This window comes from Pecten maximus, chromosome 5, assembly GCF_902652985.1.
Source record: "Pecten maximus chromosome 5, xPecMax1.1, whole genome shotgun sequence".
In the NCBI taxonomy this organism is placed as follows: Eukaryota; Metazoa; Mollusca; class Bivalvia; order Pectinida; family Pectinidae; genus Pecten; species Pecten maximus.
In genome coordinates this window covers 48646730-48660413 of record NC_047019.1, presented here as the reverse complement: position 1 = coordinate 48660413, position 13684 = coordinate 48646730, and the positions used below count along the sequence as shown (strand labels likewise).

General features: G+C 35.1%; 2 protein-coding genes across 3 annotated transcripts in view; one reads left to right on the top strand and one right to left on the bottom strand.

Moving 5' to 3' along the window:
- LOC117328241 overlaps positions 1-13684 on the bottom strand; it is a 101267-nt gene that overhangs the window by 29135 nt on the left and 58448 nt on the right. The gene's annotated exons all lie outside the window — the stretch shown is intronic.
- The window catches only part of LOC117328242 (transcription initiation protein SPT3 homolog), a 113813-nt gene continuing 102853 nt past the window's right edge, over positions 2725-13684 (top strand). Inside the window, exon 1 of the mRNA XM_033885705.1 lies at positions 2725-2793. The gene's annotated coding sequence lies outside the window, so the exon portion shown is untranslated. The remainder of the gene's footprint in view (positions 2794-13684) is intronic.

Genomic DNA, 13684 nt, shown 5'->3' with positions numbered 1-13684 from the left:
GCGACCGCCTTGGGAAATTACCTGGTGTAAGTAAAGCAGTACTTTTTATCACCAAGACTTGTTGTTATAAGATTCAACCGACAATTTCGTTTATGAATTTATGAAACACTTATAATAGCATGTAGGTTAGTAGTGCCGATATGTTCAGTATTACAAACGGAATTTAGCTCTTAAAAAATGTCGGCGTTTGCCACCGATCGACGAAAATTATACTTCGAGTTATTCGAACATTTCAAGTAGGAATTTTATTGTTGGGACCAAATTTTTACTTCGTATTATCCGAGTTTTTCGAGTTATCCGAATTCGAATTTTCCGAGTTTTTTTTACTAAGATAAAGAGAGAATTCGGCCGGGACCGGCGAGGTACTTCGAGTTAAGCGGGGTATTCGAGTTATCCGAGTTCGAGTTAACGAAGTTCCACTGTATATTCATGTACCTAACAAGGATTCCCTTTTTTGACAACTGGGGTTTTCTTTACATTCATTGGGCAAATACTCACAACTACTTTGAAGCTACACTAATATTTAAAAGTTCTACATAATCTGATTACTAAAAATAGGTTCTTTTTAAGTTCACCTTGTTCTATAACACCTGGATTTGTCGTTTTAACCACAAGCACTTTTTACATCAATCTCGATGTACTGTATAACAGCTCGCCATTAACTCTGTACCAATTTACGTATGTGTTTATCAGAACAATACTAATAACGAATAAAAGCAGAATAAGGTCTTTATAAAAATATGATGAGTATATTCAATAGAAAATACGATTGATTTATGTCCAGTTACATACAATGTTCACTGATCATACAAATTATTCAACAATATTCGTTACAGGTTATTATCGGATGATGAATGTTTAAAAGTAAATGAGTATTGGTAGTTTGTAATCTGCTGTTACTTTCTACTTGGATGCCAGTTTTTAGCGGACGGTGTATATCTTTGGGTATTAACATTCAATAATCTTCAATCTATCCAGTGTAGAGGATCACGATCGATTCCTGTATTGGACAATTAACTTAAATGGTTTCCCATGTGTTCGTCTTTTCTCTCCTTGCTAAAATTTGCCGTCCTTGATATTTTATATAATTTCATAAGTTCTACTAGCGGCTTTTCCCGTATGATATAGGGAAGGGACTCCATCTGTTATATAAATATAGAGAAGTGACTCTATAAGTTATATAAATATAGAGAAATGACTCTATAAGTTATATAAATATAGAGAAGCGACACTATCAGTTATATAAATATAGAGAAGGGACTTTATCAGTTATATTAATATAGGGATGACTCCATCTGTTTTAAATTTGGTGTTAAACATCACTGGGGAAGGGCATTAATATAGAGAAGTGATTCCGTCAGTTATATAAATACAGAGAAGGGACTACATCAGTTATATAAATGTTGGTCCCAGAGTTAGTGATTAGAGAGGCATTAAAACGTGTGTGTATTAAATATTCGATTTTATCATATAAATAGTATACCAATATTTGTAAAACTACTTTTTCGTTGAAATTAATGACTCGAAAACCTGACCTGCTCTTACGGATGTAGGCTCACAGAAGTTAGGAGTGCTTGTCATTTGTCTAAATTCCGTTCATCTGACGTCAACTGGTATCCCGTACTGCATATGGACATTTTATGCAGTTGTGACACGTGTATACTATTTCTTGTAACTCTGAAAAATGGTAGATATTCCCAAACGCATGTTTTAAGGCGAATTATTGCCTTCGCTATATATATACTGATTTGAAATTCTATTTTTGTTGGCGTTCCTTATCTATTCTACTTCTTTCTATCTTAATCCCATTCTTCATTAAAATACAATATTAGAATCTTTTGTCCGATCCAATTGCTTTTATCTGCAATAAAAACTGAACCGAAGAAATTATACTTCAACATTTTTTTATCGCATCGCGTCATTGTCATAACTGTTTATTTTAAACATCGGGTAAACGAGGAAATCACTCGCACATCAAATTTAAAAAAAATCTTAATTATTAGTGCTATAAACGATAGCGACGAGAAAACATAGTTAACGACTAAATATTGTATAATTACGCTGTAGTTTACGTTAACGTTAATCTCGTACAATTTGTATAAGATTTAGATCTACTGGAACTGTGTTTGTAAATATTGCTAATTGATTTATCGGAGATTGACAGAAAATAATTATGACTTTAATCAGAGGTCTGTATGCTTAAGTTATATAAGTCCCTGGTATAATAATATATTTGACGGTTCATTGATGATGTAAGATATAACATCTATTGTGTTTTAATCAGTGTCTGACGTGACGGACATAGCCTATGGTTGGTTAGATCTGCATTAGGTCCTATAAATGAAGCTGTTTGAAGTTCAAATAAACGAGATAGTACTTAAAATGCAGGAAAAAAAACATTTGAAAACACTTTCCTCTTATTAACATGTTCTAAGGCGATTAAATGTTACGGGATTTAACATTGCCTGTACAAACTCCGACAGTAATGAGACGACCTTGTATAAATCGTACTTAACCGATTTAGTATTTTGTTCTTTAACGTCCTCGGTGTTTGTGGTTTGTACTTAACCGCAGAGTTCGGGTTTAAAAGTCACTGAGGACGTTTTCTTTATATACACCTCTACATACACACGTGGTGTTTTCTGATAATGTGAATCACCGCAAACTGAAAGTAGGTTTACACGGAAGTGCAAACTGTAAGGTAGCATCTGCGCATGCGTAAGAGAAAGTAGTGCGACGGAAAGATCGAATGCTGAGTTTACGTTAGGAACTTTGGCTGAGAAAACGTCACATGTATGTAGAATTTAGATTATTACATAACAGCGTCACTCAAATCAAATATCTTAAACAATCAGTGATATAAATGGGCGGTGCTGGTAAAAGAATATTGCAGTGACAATCGATAATGGCCGATTGAATTCCACGTGTTAACAACAATAACATTACTTACTCCCAAATATTTCGCCAGCCGACCATGACTTGACCCCGTTTGGTTTTGTATGTGGGCGTTTGATGACTTAAGCGAATTGGGACAAAATAGGTGGCCCCTCGTGATTCATACTTCGGACGTAACCTGCCCCCATTCGCATTCCATTTATACAACTACTGCTCTCTATTGTGATGTTGACCATGACTTATAAATCCAGAATGTAAACATAACGTGGTTGGTTCAGTTGCAAGCATAATGGATTCAGATTGTTATTTCCTCAAAACTGAAAATATGAAAAAAGGTTGGTCCTCCGTAGTAATAAAGGAAGAAGCTGAGTCACGGACACAGGAGGGGGAGTCCCTGGACTATGATCATGAACAGCTGTGCTACACAATGAAATGATTTCAATTTTCCAGTGGTTTCTTCAATTTAGAATTTAATTAATGTTTAATGTCTAAATCTTATTTAATAGAATCAATTCAGCAGAAAGAAAGATTTGATAGATTATGCAATATCCTGTACTATTGGTTTTAATTAGATGTCAAGTGTCTCTAGTCCATCTTGTAGGACACTCATCACATTTATATTTTTACCTCCTGTGTTGTGGTCGTGTGTCACCCATTTTTGTTTAAAATACCAATTTATATCCAGGTTTTGAAAAAAAAATTTGTCTGACTTTTAACTCCTAAATATTTTAATTCATTTAGAGTTTTCAGCAATTAATTATTTTGGATCATTTCCAGTTACTGGACTATTTCATTGGTCCATGCAATTAAATGTTAAGCTTTCTAAAATGTATGTCAATGATGGTTAATGATGGGTACACATATCTGTAGCCAGTACCATTATAGACTTAGCATGTTGTCTAATCCATTTATTTATATATATCTGTAGCAAAATAGCTGGGGAACTATAATCAAAGTCCCGCAGCCCTCGGTAGGTGTCCTCGAGGTAGCGTCAGACACCCGTCACAATACCAGAGTTAAGAAATAAATAGTGTGGGTCGTCGAGAAACACAATTCAACACCGTCGTAAAGTTTCAGTCTATATATTCAGCAACATCAGCAGTGTACATGTACAGAGCATATATAAATGGCAACATCGCTCTAGCTTTCATCAGCATACGTAGTAACGTCCAACAAAGTAACACCTAGGCACTCCAACTCAGACTTTCCCTCGAACTCCAACTAACTCCCTTGAACTCCCCGAACTCCGACTCCGCTCTCGCTTTCACCCCTTTTATACCCAAACCTACCGGAGCGGTGCCGGAGCGGTGCACACCTGTACCATAAAGCAAAGATGGTATAACAGAAAATAGAAAAAATACTACATATCTATATGTAATTGTACATACATGTATTACTTGATAATAATGTAGCAGGCCCGGTTTTAATTGTAAATCCTGTACATAGGGGGAATTTCCCTTTAGCTCAGTTGGTAAAGTGACGGACCAGTAAGCCAAGGGTAGCGGGTTCGATCCGTCTGGCTGCACACTACTACTCCTTGAACTTTTACAATAAAATATTTTGGAATGAAATGAAATCATTGACATACATTGATAGACAGAGCGTGACAGCTACAAATGTGGGTACAATTCATTAACTATCATTGACATACATTGTTAATCAGAGCGTGACAGCTACAAATGTGGGTACCACGGTCATTAACCATCATTGACATACATTGATAATCAGAGCGTGACAGCTACAAATGTGGGTACAATTCATTAACGATCATTGACATACATTGATAATCAGAGCGTGACAGCTACAAATGTGGGTACCACGGTCATTAACCATCATTGACATACATTGATAATCAGAGCGTGACAGCTACAAATGTGGGTACCATTCATTAACTATCATTGACATACATTGATAATCAGAGCGCGATGGGTACCCACATCTATAGCCGTTACACTCTGATGAACAATGCATGTCAATGATGGTTAATGACCGTGGTACCCACATCTGTAACAGTCGCGCTCTGATTGACAGTGTATGTCACTGATGTTTAATTAAGGGTATCCACTTCTTTAGCCGTCACGCCCTAATTGACAATGCATATCAATGATGGTTAATGACAGATACCCACATCTGATGTCACGCTCTGATTAACAATGTATGTCTTATAATGACCAGTACCCATCCATACCTATAAACTTATCAAGTCTTTTACAACAACTGCAAAACAGATTATCTCAACTTTTATTAATCATACATCTCAGCGGCATGGATGGAAGTGTGGAGGTGTAACCTGAGTACTGTACCTGTGGTACCCACTTCCCCCACACAGTCGGGTGACCCTGTGCCATGATCGGGAAATCGTACCGCAACTGCCTAGGTGAAAGACCTGAAGCGTTCATGTGCACACTCTGATTGACAGGATACATACACGTACACTCTGATTGACAGCATACATACACGTACACTCTGATTGACAGCATGCGTACACGTACACTCTGATTGACTGCATACATACACGTACACTCTGATTGACAGGATACATACACGTACACTCTGATTGACAGGATACATACACGTACACTCTGATTGACAGCATGCGTACATACACGTACACTCTGATTGACAGCATGCGTACATACACGCACACTCTGATTGACAGGATACATACACATATACTCTGATTGACAGCATACATACACGTACACTCTGATTGACAGCGTACATACACGCACACTCTGATTGACAGCGTACATACACGTACACTCTGATTGACAGGATACATACACGTACACTCTGATTGACAGGATACATACATGTACACTCTGATTGACAGCATACATACACGTACACTCTGATTGACAGGATACATACAAGTACACTCTGATTGACAGCATACATACACGTACACTCTGATTGACAGGATACATACACGTACACTCTGATTGACAGCATGCATACATAAACGTACACTCTGATTGACAGCATGCGTACATACAGGTACACTCTGATTAACAGGATACATACACGTACACTCTGATTGACAGCATGCGTACATACACGTACACTCTGATTGACAGGATACATACACGTACACTCTGATTGACAGGATACATACACGTACACTCTGATTGACAGGATACATACACGTACACTCTGATTGACAGGATACATACACGTACACTCTGATTGACAGCATGCATACATACACGTACACTCTGATTGACAGCATGCGTACATACACGTACACTCTGATTGACAGGATACATACACGTACACTGATTGACAGGATACATACACGTACACTCTGATTGACAGGATACATACACGTACACTCTGATTGACAGCATACATACACGTACACTCTGATTGACAGCATACATACACGTACACTCTGATTGACAGCATACATACACGTACACTCTGATTGACAGCATACATACACATACACTCTGATTGACAGGATACATACACGTAAACTCTGATTGACTGCATACATACACATTACTTTCAGGCCCATTTATATCATGTAATGCTCCTGATTTAAAAAATTTAAATATGTGAATGAGATTTGGAGTAGAGTATTTGGCTGACCGTGTTAACAGTGCGGTGGTACTACTCAGGAGAGCATTTGTTAGTGTGTATATATCATACCATTTAGTTAGTATTTAATGCCTAACAGGAATAGTTGTGGTCAAAATGACATTCATTGCAGACTATACCTCTTATTTATAGACTGATGTAGATACCAAACTGGACACTGGTCATCTCTCACATTATGGTCAGCTGTCCCACATAACACTTGTGATTTGTTGTAATTGATACATACAATGTATATTTGATTATTTGATTGGGCTTATATTACTTGAAGGGCCAATGGTTAGAAGTAGATGCCCACCCACACCCAAGTGGTCATTTGTGGTCAACTTTGGTATCTGTGGTAACAAAATACCTCTGTAATTCGGTCAAGGTTGGAATTTCTAAGGATTGTTGAGTGTGCTGGGCGTGTGTTGGCCTACACTTATACACTCAACATCCTGTTACATTTATCTGACCAGTGCAGCTTAATAACAATGTAATTGTAGTACAAAGTAAAGGTCTAAATAACTTCAAGATAAACTGTACAACTCAAACTTAAAGCAATAGCTAAAATAAGGAATCAAGCTCTATATGGCTAACATGTATTAAAATATAAAACTGTGAAGAGGTTATACAAGTATTATATATTTAACTGTAGAAAGTTGTTGTACAAGTATTATATAAAACTGTAAAAAGTTGTTATACGAGTATTATATTAAACTGTTGAAAGTGGTTTTACAGGTATTATGTAAAACTGTAAAAAAGTGGTTGTACAGTAATTGTAGGAAACCATGAAAATTTTTTGTACAAGTATTATATAAAGCTGTAAAAAGTGATTATACAATATTATATAAAACTATGAATAGTGGTTGTATAATTATTTTATCAAACTAAAAAAACTGGCCATGGTTTTACAAGTATTATATAAAACTGTCAAACTGGTTGTACAAGTACTGTACATTTACACTGTGTAACAGTTCTGTAATATCAAAAAATTGTAAAAGGAAACATGGATGAGTGTTTCTTTGATGTAGGGTAGTTGAATACCTAGTGTACAAGTCCATCAAATTTTTGTCAAATCATATACATGTATATACTACTGTCATGGTCAATCAACCATACCATTGTAACACTGCAGAATATCTGTGTCAAGGTCGTCTATGTTGTAACATTGCAGAGTATCTGTCAAGGTCGGTGATATTGTAACACTGCAGAGTATCTGTGTCAAGGTCGGCTATATCATTATAACACTGCAGAGTATCTGTGTCAAGGTCGGCTATATCATTGTAACACTTCAGAGTATCTGTGTCAAGGTCGGCTATGTTGTAACATTGCAGAGTATCTGTCAAGGTCAGTGATATTGTAACACTGCAGAGTATCTGTGTCAAGGTCGGCTATGTTGTAACATTGCAGAGACTATCTGTGTCAAGGTCGGCTATATCATTGTAACACTTCAGAGTATCTGTGTCAAGGTCGGCTATGTTGTAACATTGCAGAGTATCTGTCAAGGTCGGTGATATTGTAACACTGCAGAATATCTGTGTCAAGGTCGGTGATATCATTATAACACTGCAGAGTATCTGTCAAGGTCGGCTATACCATTGTAACACTGCAGAGTATCTGTGTCAAGGTCGGCTATGTTGTAACATTGCAGAGTATCTGTGTCAAGGTTGGTGATATTATTGTAACACTGCAGAGTATCTGTGTCAAGGTCGGCTATATCATTGTAACACTTCAGAGTATCTGTGTCAAGGTCGCTGATATCATTGTAACACTGAGGTTTGTGTCTAAAGATCAGCACTTTTTGTATTCCCTCCAAACCATGCAGGTGATGCTTCTATTACAATAAGAACACCATGGAATGAATCGACAAAAAATTAGAAATTTGTATGAAAAATATAGTCTGATATTCATATATCTATTACATAGCATATGTAGAGATTGTCTTTGTTTTGTACAAGTAGATATAAACATGTATACAATATAGACTCCATATTTCTAGAACAACCAGACCATTATGGACCCCAGAATAAAACATACATTGTATTTTCAAATTAGATAATTATATTGGCAACCTCATAATAAAATGCCATTTGAGGTGATAGATTTGTCTTAGATGATAATTGATGACTAGTTAAGGCATTTTATTTGTTAAAAGATTTTAATTTTTGCTCAGATAAACACTTTGTTGATTATAATTTTGTTGGTCAATTTTAAGATGGTATATTCATACCAGGCAGTTATCAAATTACTGGTCAATATGTACAACTGTTATTTATAAATCAAGGACATGAGGTTAATATGGTGTTATATCGTCGGATTCCTCACCAAACGCCCTTAATTGATAAGTATCCATGCCGGGTTGGATTGAAGCATGTAAAAGTCTCTCCCTTGAATCGTTATCTTATAATGATTACTTCCATAATTCATTTTTGTATTATTTTGTATTATAGAGTACAAGTTTGTCATTAATGTTCAATTCATTCAGGAGACACAGCTGCTGTTACTGAACTGGCCATCGTGTAGCTGAGACAGGGATTACTGTACATGTTATGTGGAGTACCGACATTGGTTCCTGGGGGGTTATACAAGGTCAGCACTAATGTTAAACCACACTGGGATTAAAATGTCAGAGAACTTTTAAAAGCTCATTTATCATGAACATTTGAACTACAAAACTTGAATAAAATAATCACCAGATTAGCATTTAGATGTACATAATAAATAAATCCTGAAAATTGGACAAGGTTGCATTAAATATCAAATATAAGTCTGTACATGTCTAATGGGAATCGGCTATTATACAATTTGCACCTGTCTTTCAAGACAATTTGATACCAGAAGATATTTCTTAAATGTGTATTCTTGTCAAATTTCCAATTTATTTTAAAGGTTGAATGATTCATATTAATTGGATTGTGTCCAAATTAAACAAAAAATTGAGAACGTTTTGTGCCTCATCATAGCTATAATTACAGCAGGCTGGCATGCTGGTGGTAATGAGGCTGGAAGACTGGTGTAGGTGGTACAACAAGCTCTCCCACATCAGTACAAAGTTATCGATCTCTTGTAAAGGTCATTCTGTTTTTATTTATGTTTGTATCTTAAAATGACAAAAGTCGTGATATGAAGAATTTTCTCTAATACTCGTGATCGTGGTCCAGAGATTTGTTGTGACCGTGGTCCAGAGATTTGTTGTGATCGTGGTCCAGAGATTTGTTGTGACCGTGGTCCAGAGATTTGTCGTGATCGGTGTCCAGAGATTTGTCAGTAAGGCCTTTATTCTACATTCTGTAGAACGTCCTGTGGTAAATCTGTGTGCAGGGAATCCCTCCGATGTCCCTTCAACCATGCAACCAACCATACCACAGACCACACTGACTACCAGCTCATATACCTCAGCAATTTTATCCTTACTTAACACTTACAGGGTTCAAAAATAATAACAAACATTTCTTTCCTTAAAAGATAATAAATAAAATTGAATCTTATTCTATATTTACTTGTACTACTTGAGAATTACTAATGAGGGGAAGTAGTACTGGGGGTTGTTTAGGAGGGGATAGGGTTTGTGGGGTTGTTTAGGAGGGGATAGGGTTTGTGGGGTTGTTTAGGAGGGGATAGGGTTTGTGGGGTTGTTTAGGAGGGGATAGGGTTTGTGAGAGATGAGGGTAATTTGTAATGGGGGTTGATTGAGAGGAATTATAGGGTTTGTGAGGGATGAAGGTATTTGTGGGGAGTTGAGTGGGGGTTAGGGTTTTGAAGGATGAAGGTATGGGGGGGGGGGGTTGGGTTGAATTGGGGTTAGGGTAGGTGAAGGGATGATGGTATTTGTGGGGGGGGGGGGGGGAGGTTGAGTGAGGGTTAGGGTTGGTGAGGGATGAAGGTATTATGGGGGGTGGGGGGGGGCTGGATTGAGAGGGGTTATAGGGTTTTGAGGGATGAAACCAAAGGGTTAAGTGGGGGTTAGGGTTTGATAAATCATGAGGTAGTTTATGTTTGTTCCACATACACACTGACAGATATACCTCAGATGTACAACATAATTACTGTATAAGTTAGATTAGGAAGTGTTGTGATTGACAGGCATTCCGGTACTATAAATAGGGGTCAGGATGTGGTAGAAATGGGTATCAGTTAATGATGGCAAAGCTAATTATGTAACTTCCACTATTATTATAGAAATATTTTCCCCAGAGTCTAAAGGCATTCATGACAAGCTGTAAAATGAAATTTTCTTTTTACACGACAGAATCATGCACATTAGGGCCCAGTTGTTCAAAAGGTGATTAGGCTTATCACAGTTTAAAAACAATATTAAAATCCTGATATAAAAATTTCTGGAAAAACTTATTTGACAAAATTTCCTGAAACTATAACACTCATCAGTCTCTATACACACATAGGATTTGAAGTAAAGGAGAAATGAGATTGCACTAATGAAGCGGTTAAGCTATAATATAATCACCTTTTGAACAATTGGGCCCTGATGGGGAGTGGTTAGATATGACAGGTGATTCAGTGTACAACATGAAATAAAGCTGGTCATCCTATAAATATAGTGAAGTACACCTGTAATTCTGTCATCAAAACTAAACAGTTCTACAGAAAAAAGTCTCTTTATATCAGCTAATTACAACAGTGTCTTTATATCAGCTAATTACAACAGTGTCTTTATATCAGCTAATTACAACAGTGTCTTTATATCAACTAATTACAACAGTCTCTTTATATCGGCTAATTACAACAGTCTCTTTATATCAGCTAATTACAACATTCTCTTTATATCAGCTTATTACAACAATCTCTTTATATCAGCTAATTACAGCGGTCTCTATATATCAGCTTATTACAACAATCTCTTTATATCGGCTAATTACAACATTCTCTTTATATCAGCTTATTACAACAGTCTCTTTATATCAGCTAATTACAGCGGTCTCTTTATATCAGCTTATTACAACAATCTCTTTATATCAGCTAATTACAACAATCTCTTTATATCAACTAATTACAACAGTCTCTTTATATCAGCTAATTACAACATTCTCTTTATATCAGCTTATTACAACAGTCTCTTTATATCAGCTAATTACAGCGGTCTCTTTATATCAGCTTATTACAACAATCTCTTTATATCAGCTAATTACAGCAGTCTCTTTATATCAGCTAATTACAGCGGTCTCTTTATATCAGCTTATTACAACAGTCTCTTTATATCAACTAATTACAACAATCTCTTTATATCAACTAATTACAACAATCTCTTTATATCAGCTAATTACAACAGTCTCTTTATATCAACTAATTACAACAGTCTCTTTATATCAACTAATTACAACAATCTCTTTATATCAACTAATTACAACAGTCTCTTTATATCAACTAATTACAACAGTCTCTTTATATCAACTAATTACAACAATCTCTTTATATCAACTAATTACAACAATCTCTTTATATCAGCTAATTACAACAGTCTCTTTATATCAACTAATTACAACAGTCTCTTTATATCAGCTAATTACAACAGTCTCTTTATATCAACTAATTACAACAATCTCTTTATATCAACTAATTACAACAGTCTCTTTATATCAACTAATTACAACAGTGTCTTTATATCAACTAATTACAACAGTGTCTTTACGTCAGCTAATTACAGCAGTCTCTTTATATCAGCTAATTACAGCAGTCTCTTTATATCAGCTAATTACAGCGGTCTCTTTATATCAGCTAATTACAACAGTCTCTTTATATCAACTAATTACAACAATCTCTTTATATCAGCTAATTACAAGTGTCTTTATATCAGCTAATTACAACAGTGTCTTTATATCAACTAATTACAACAGTGTCTTTACGTCAGCTAATTACAGCAGTCTCTTTATATCAGCTTATTACAACAATCTCTTTATATCAGCTAATTACAACAATCTCTTTATATCAACTAATTACAACAGTCTCTTTATATCAGCTAATTACAACAATCTCTTTATATCAACTAATTACAACAATCTCTTTATATCAGCTAATTGCAACAGTCTCTTTACATCGGCTAATTACATTAGTGTCTTTATATCAGCTAATTACCACAGTCTCTTTATATCAACTAATTACAACAATCTCTTTATATCAGCTAATTACAACAGTCTCTTTACATCGGCTAATTACATTAGTGTCTTTATATCAGCTAATTACAACAGTCTCTTTATATCAACTAATTACAACAATCTCTTTATATCAGCTAATTACAACAATCTCTTTATATCAGCTAATTACAACAGTCTCTTTATATCAACTAATTACAACAGTCTCTTTATATCAGCTAATTACAACAGTCTCTTTATATCAACTAATTACAACAGTCTCTTTATATCAACTAATTACAACAGTCTCTTTATATCAACTAATTACAACAATCTCTTTATATCAGCTAATTACAACAGTCTCTTTATATCAACTAATTACAACAATCTCTTTATATCAACTAATTACAACAATCTCTTTATATCAGCTAATTACAACAGTCTCTTTATATCAACTAATTACAACAGTCTCTTTATATCAGCTAATTACAACAGTCTCTTTATATCAACTAATTACAACAGTCTCTTTATATCAACTAATTACAACAGTCTCTTTATATCAACTAATTACAACAATCTCTTTATATCAACTAATTACAACAATCTCTTTATATCAGCTAATTACAACAGTCTCTTTATATCAACTAATTACAACAGTCTCTTTATATCAGCTAATTACAACAGTCTCTTTATATCAACTAATTACAACAATCTCTTTATATCAACTAATTACAACAGTGTCTTTATATCAACTAATTACAACAGTGTCTTTACGTCAGCTAATTACAGCAGTCTCTTTATATCAGCTAATCACAGCGGTCTCTTTATATCAGCTAATTACAACAGTCTCTTTATATCAACTAATTACAACAATCTCTTTATATCAGCTAATTACAACAGTGTCTTTATATCAGCTAATTACAACAGTGTCTTTATATCAACTAATTACAACAGTGTCTTTACGTCAGCTAATTACAGCAGTCTCTTTATATCAGCTAATTACAACAGTCTCTTTATATCAGCTAATTACAACAATCTCTTTATATCAGCTTATTACAACAATCTCTTTATATCAGCTAATTACAACAATCTCTTTATATCAACTAATTACAACAGTCTCTTTA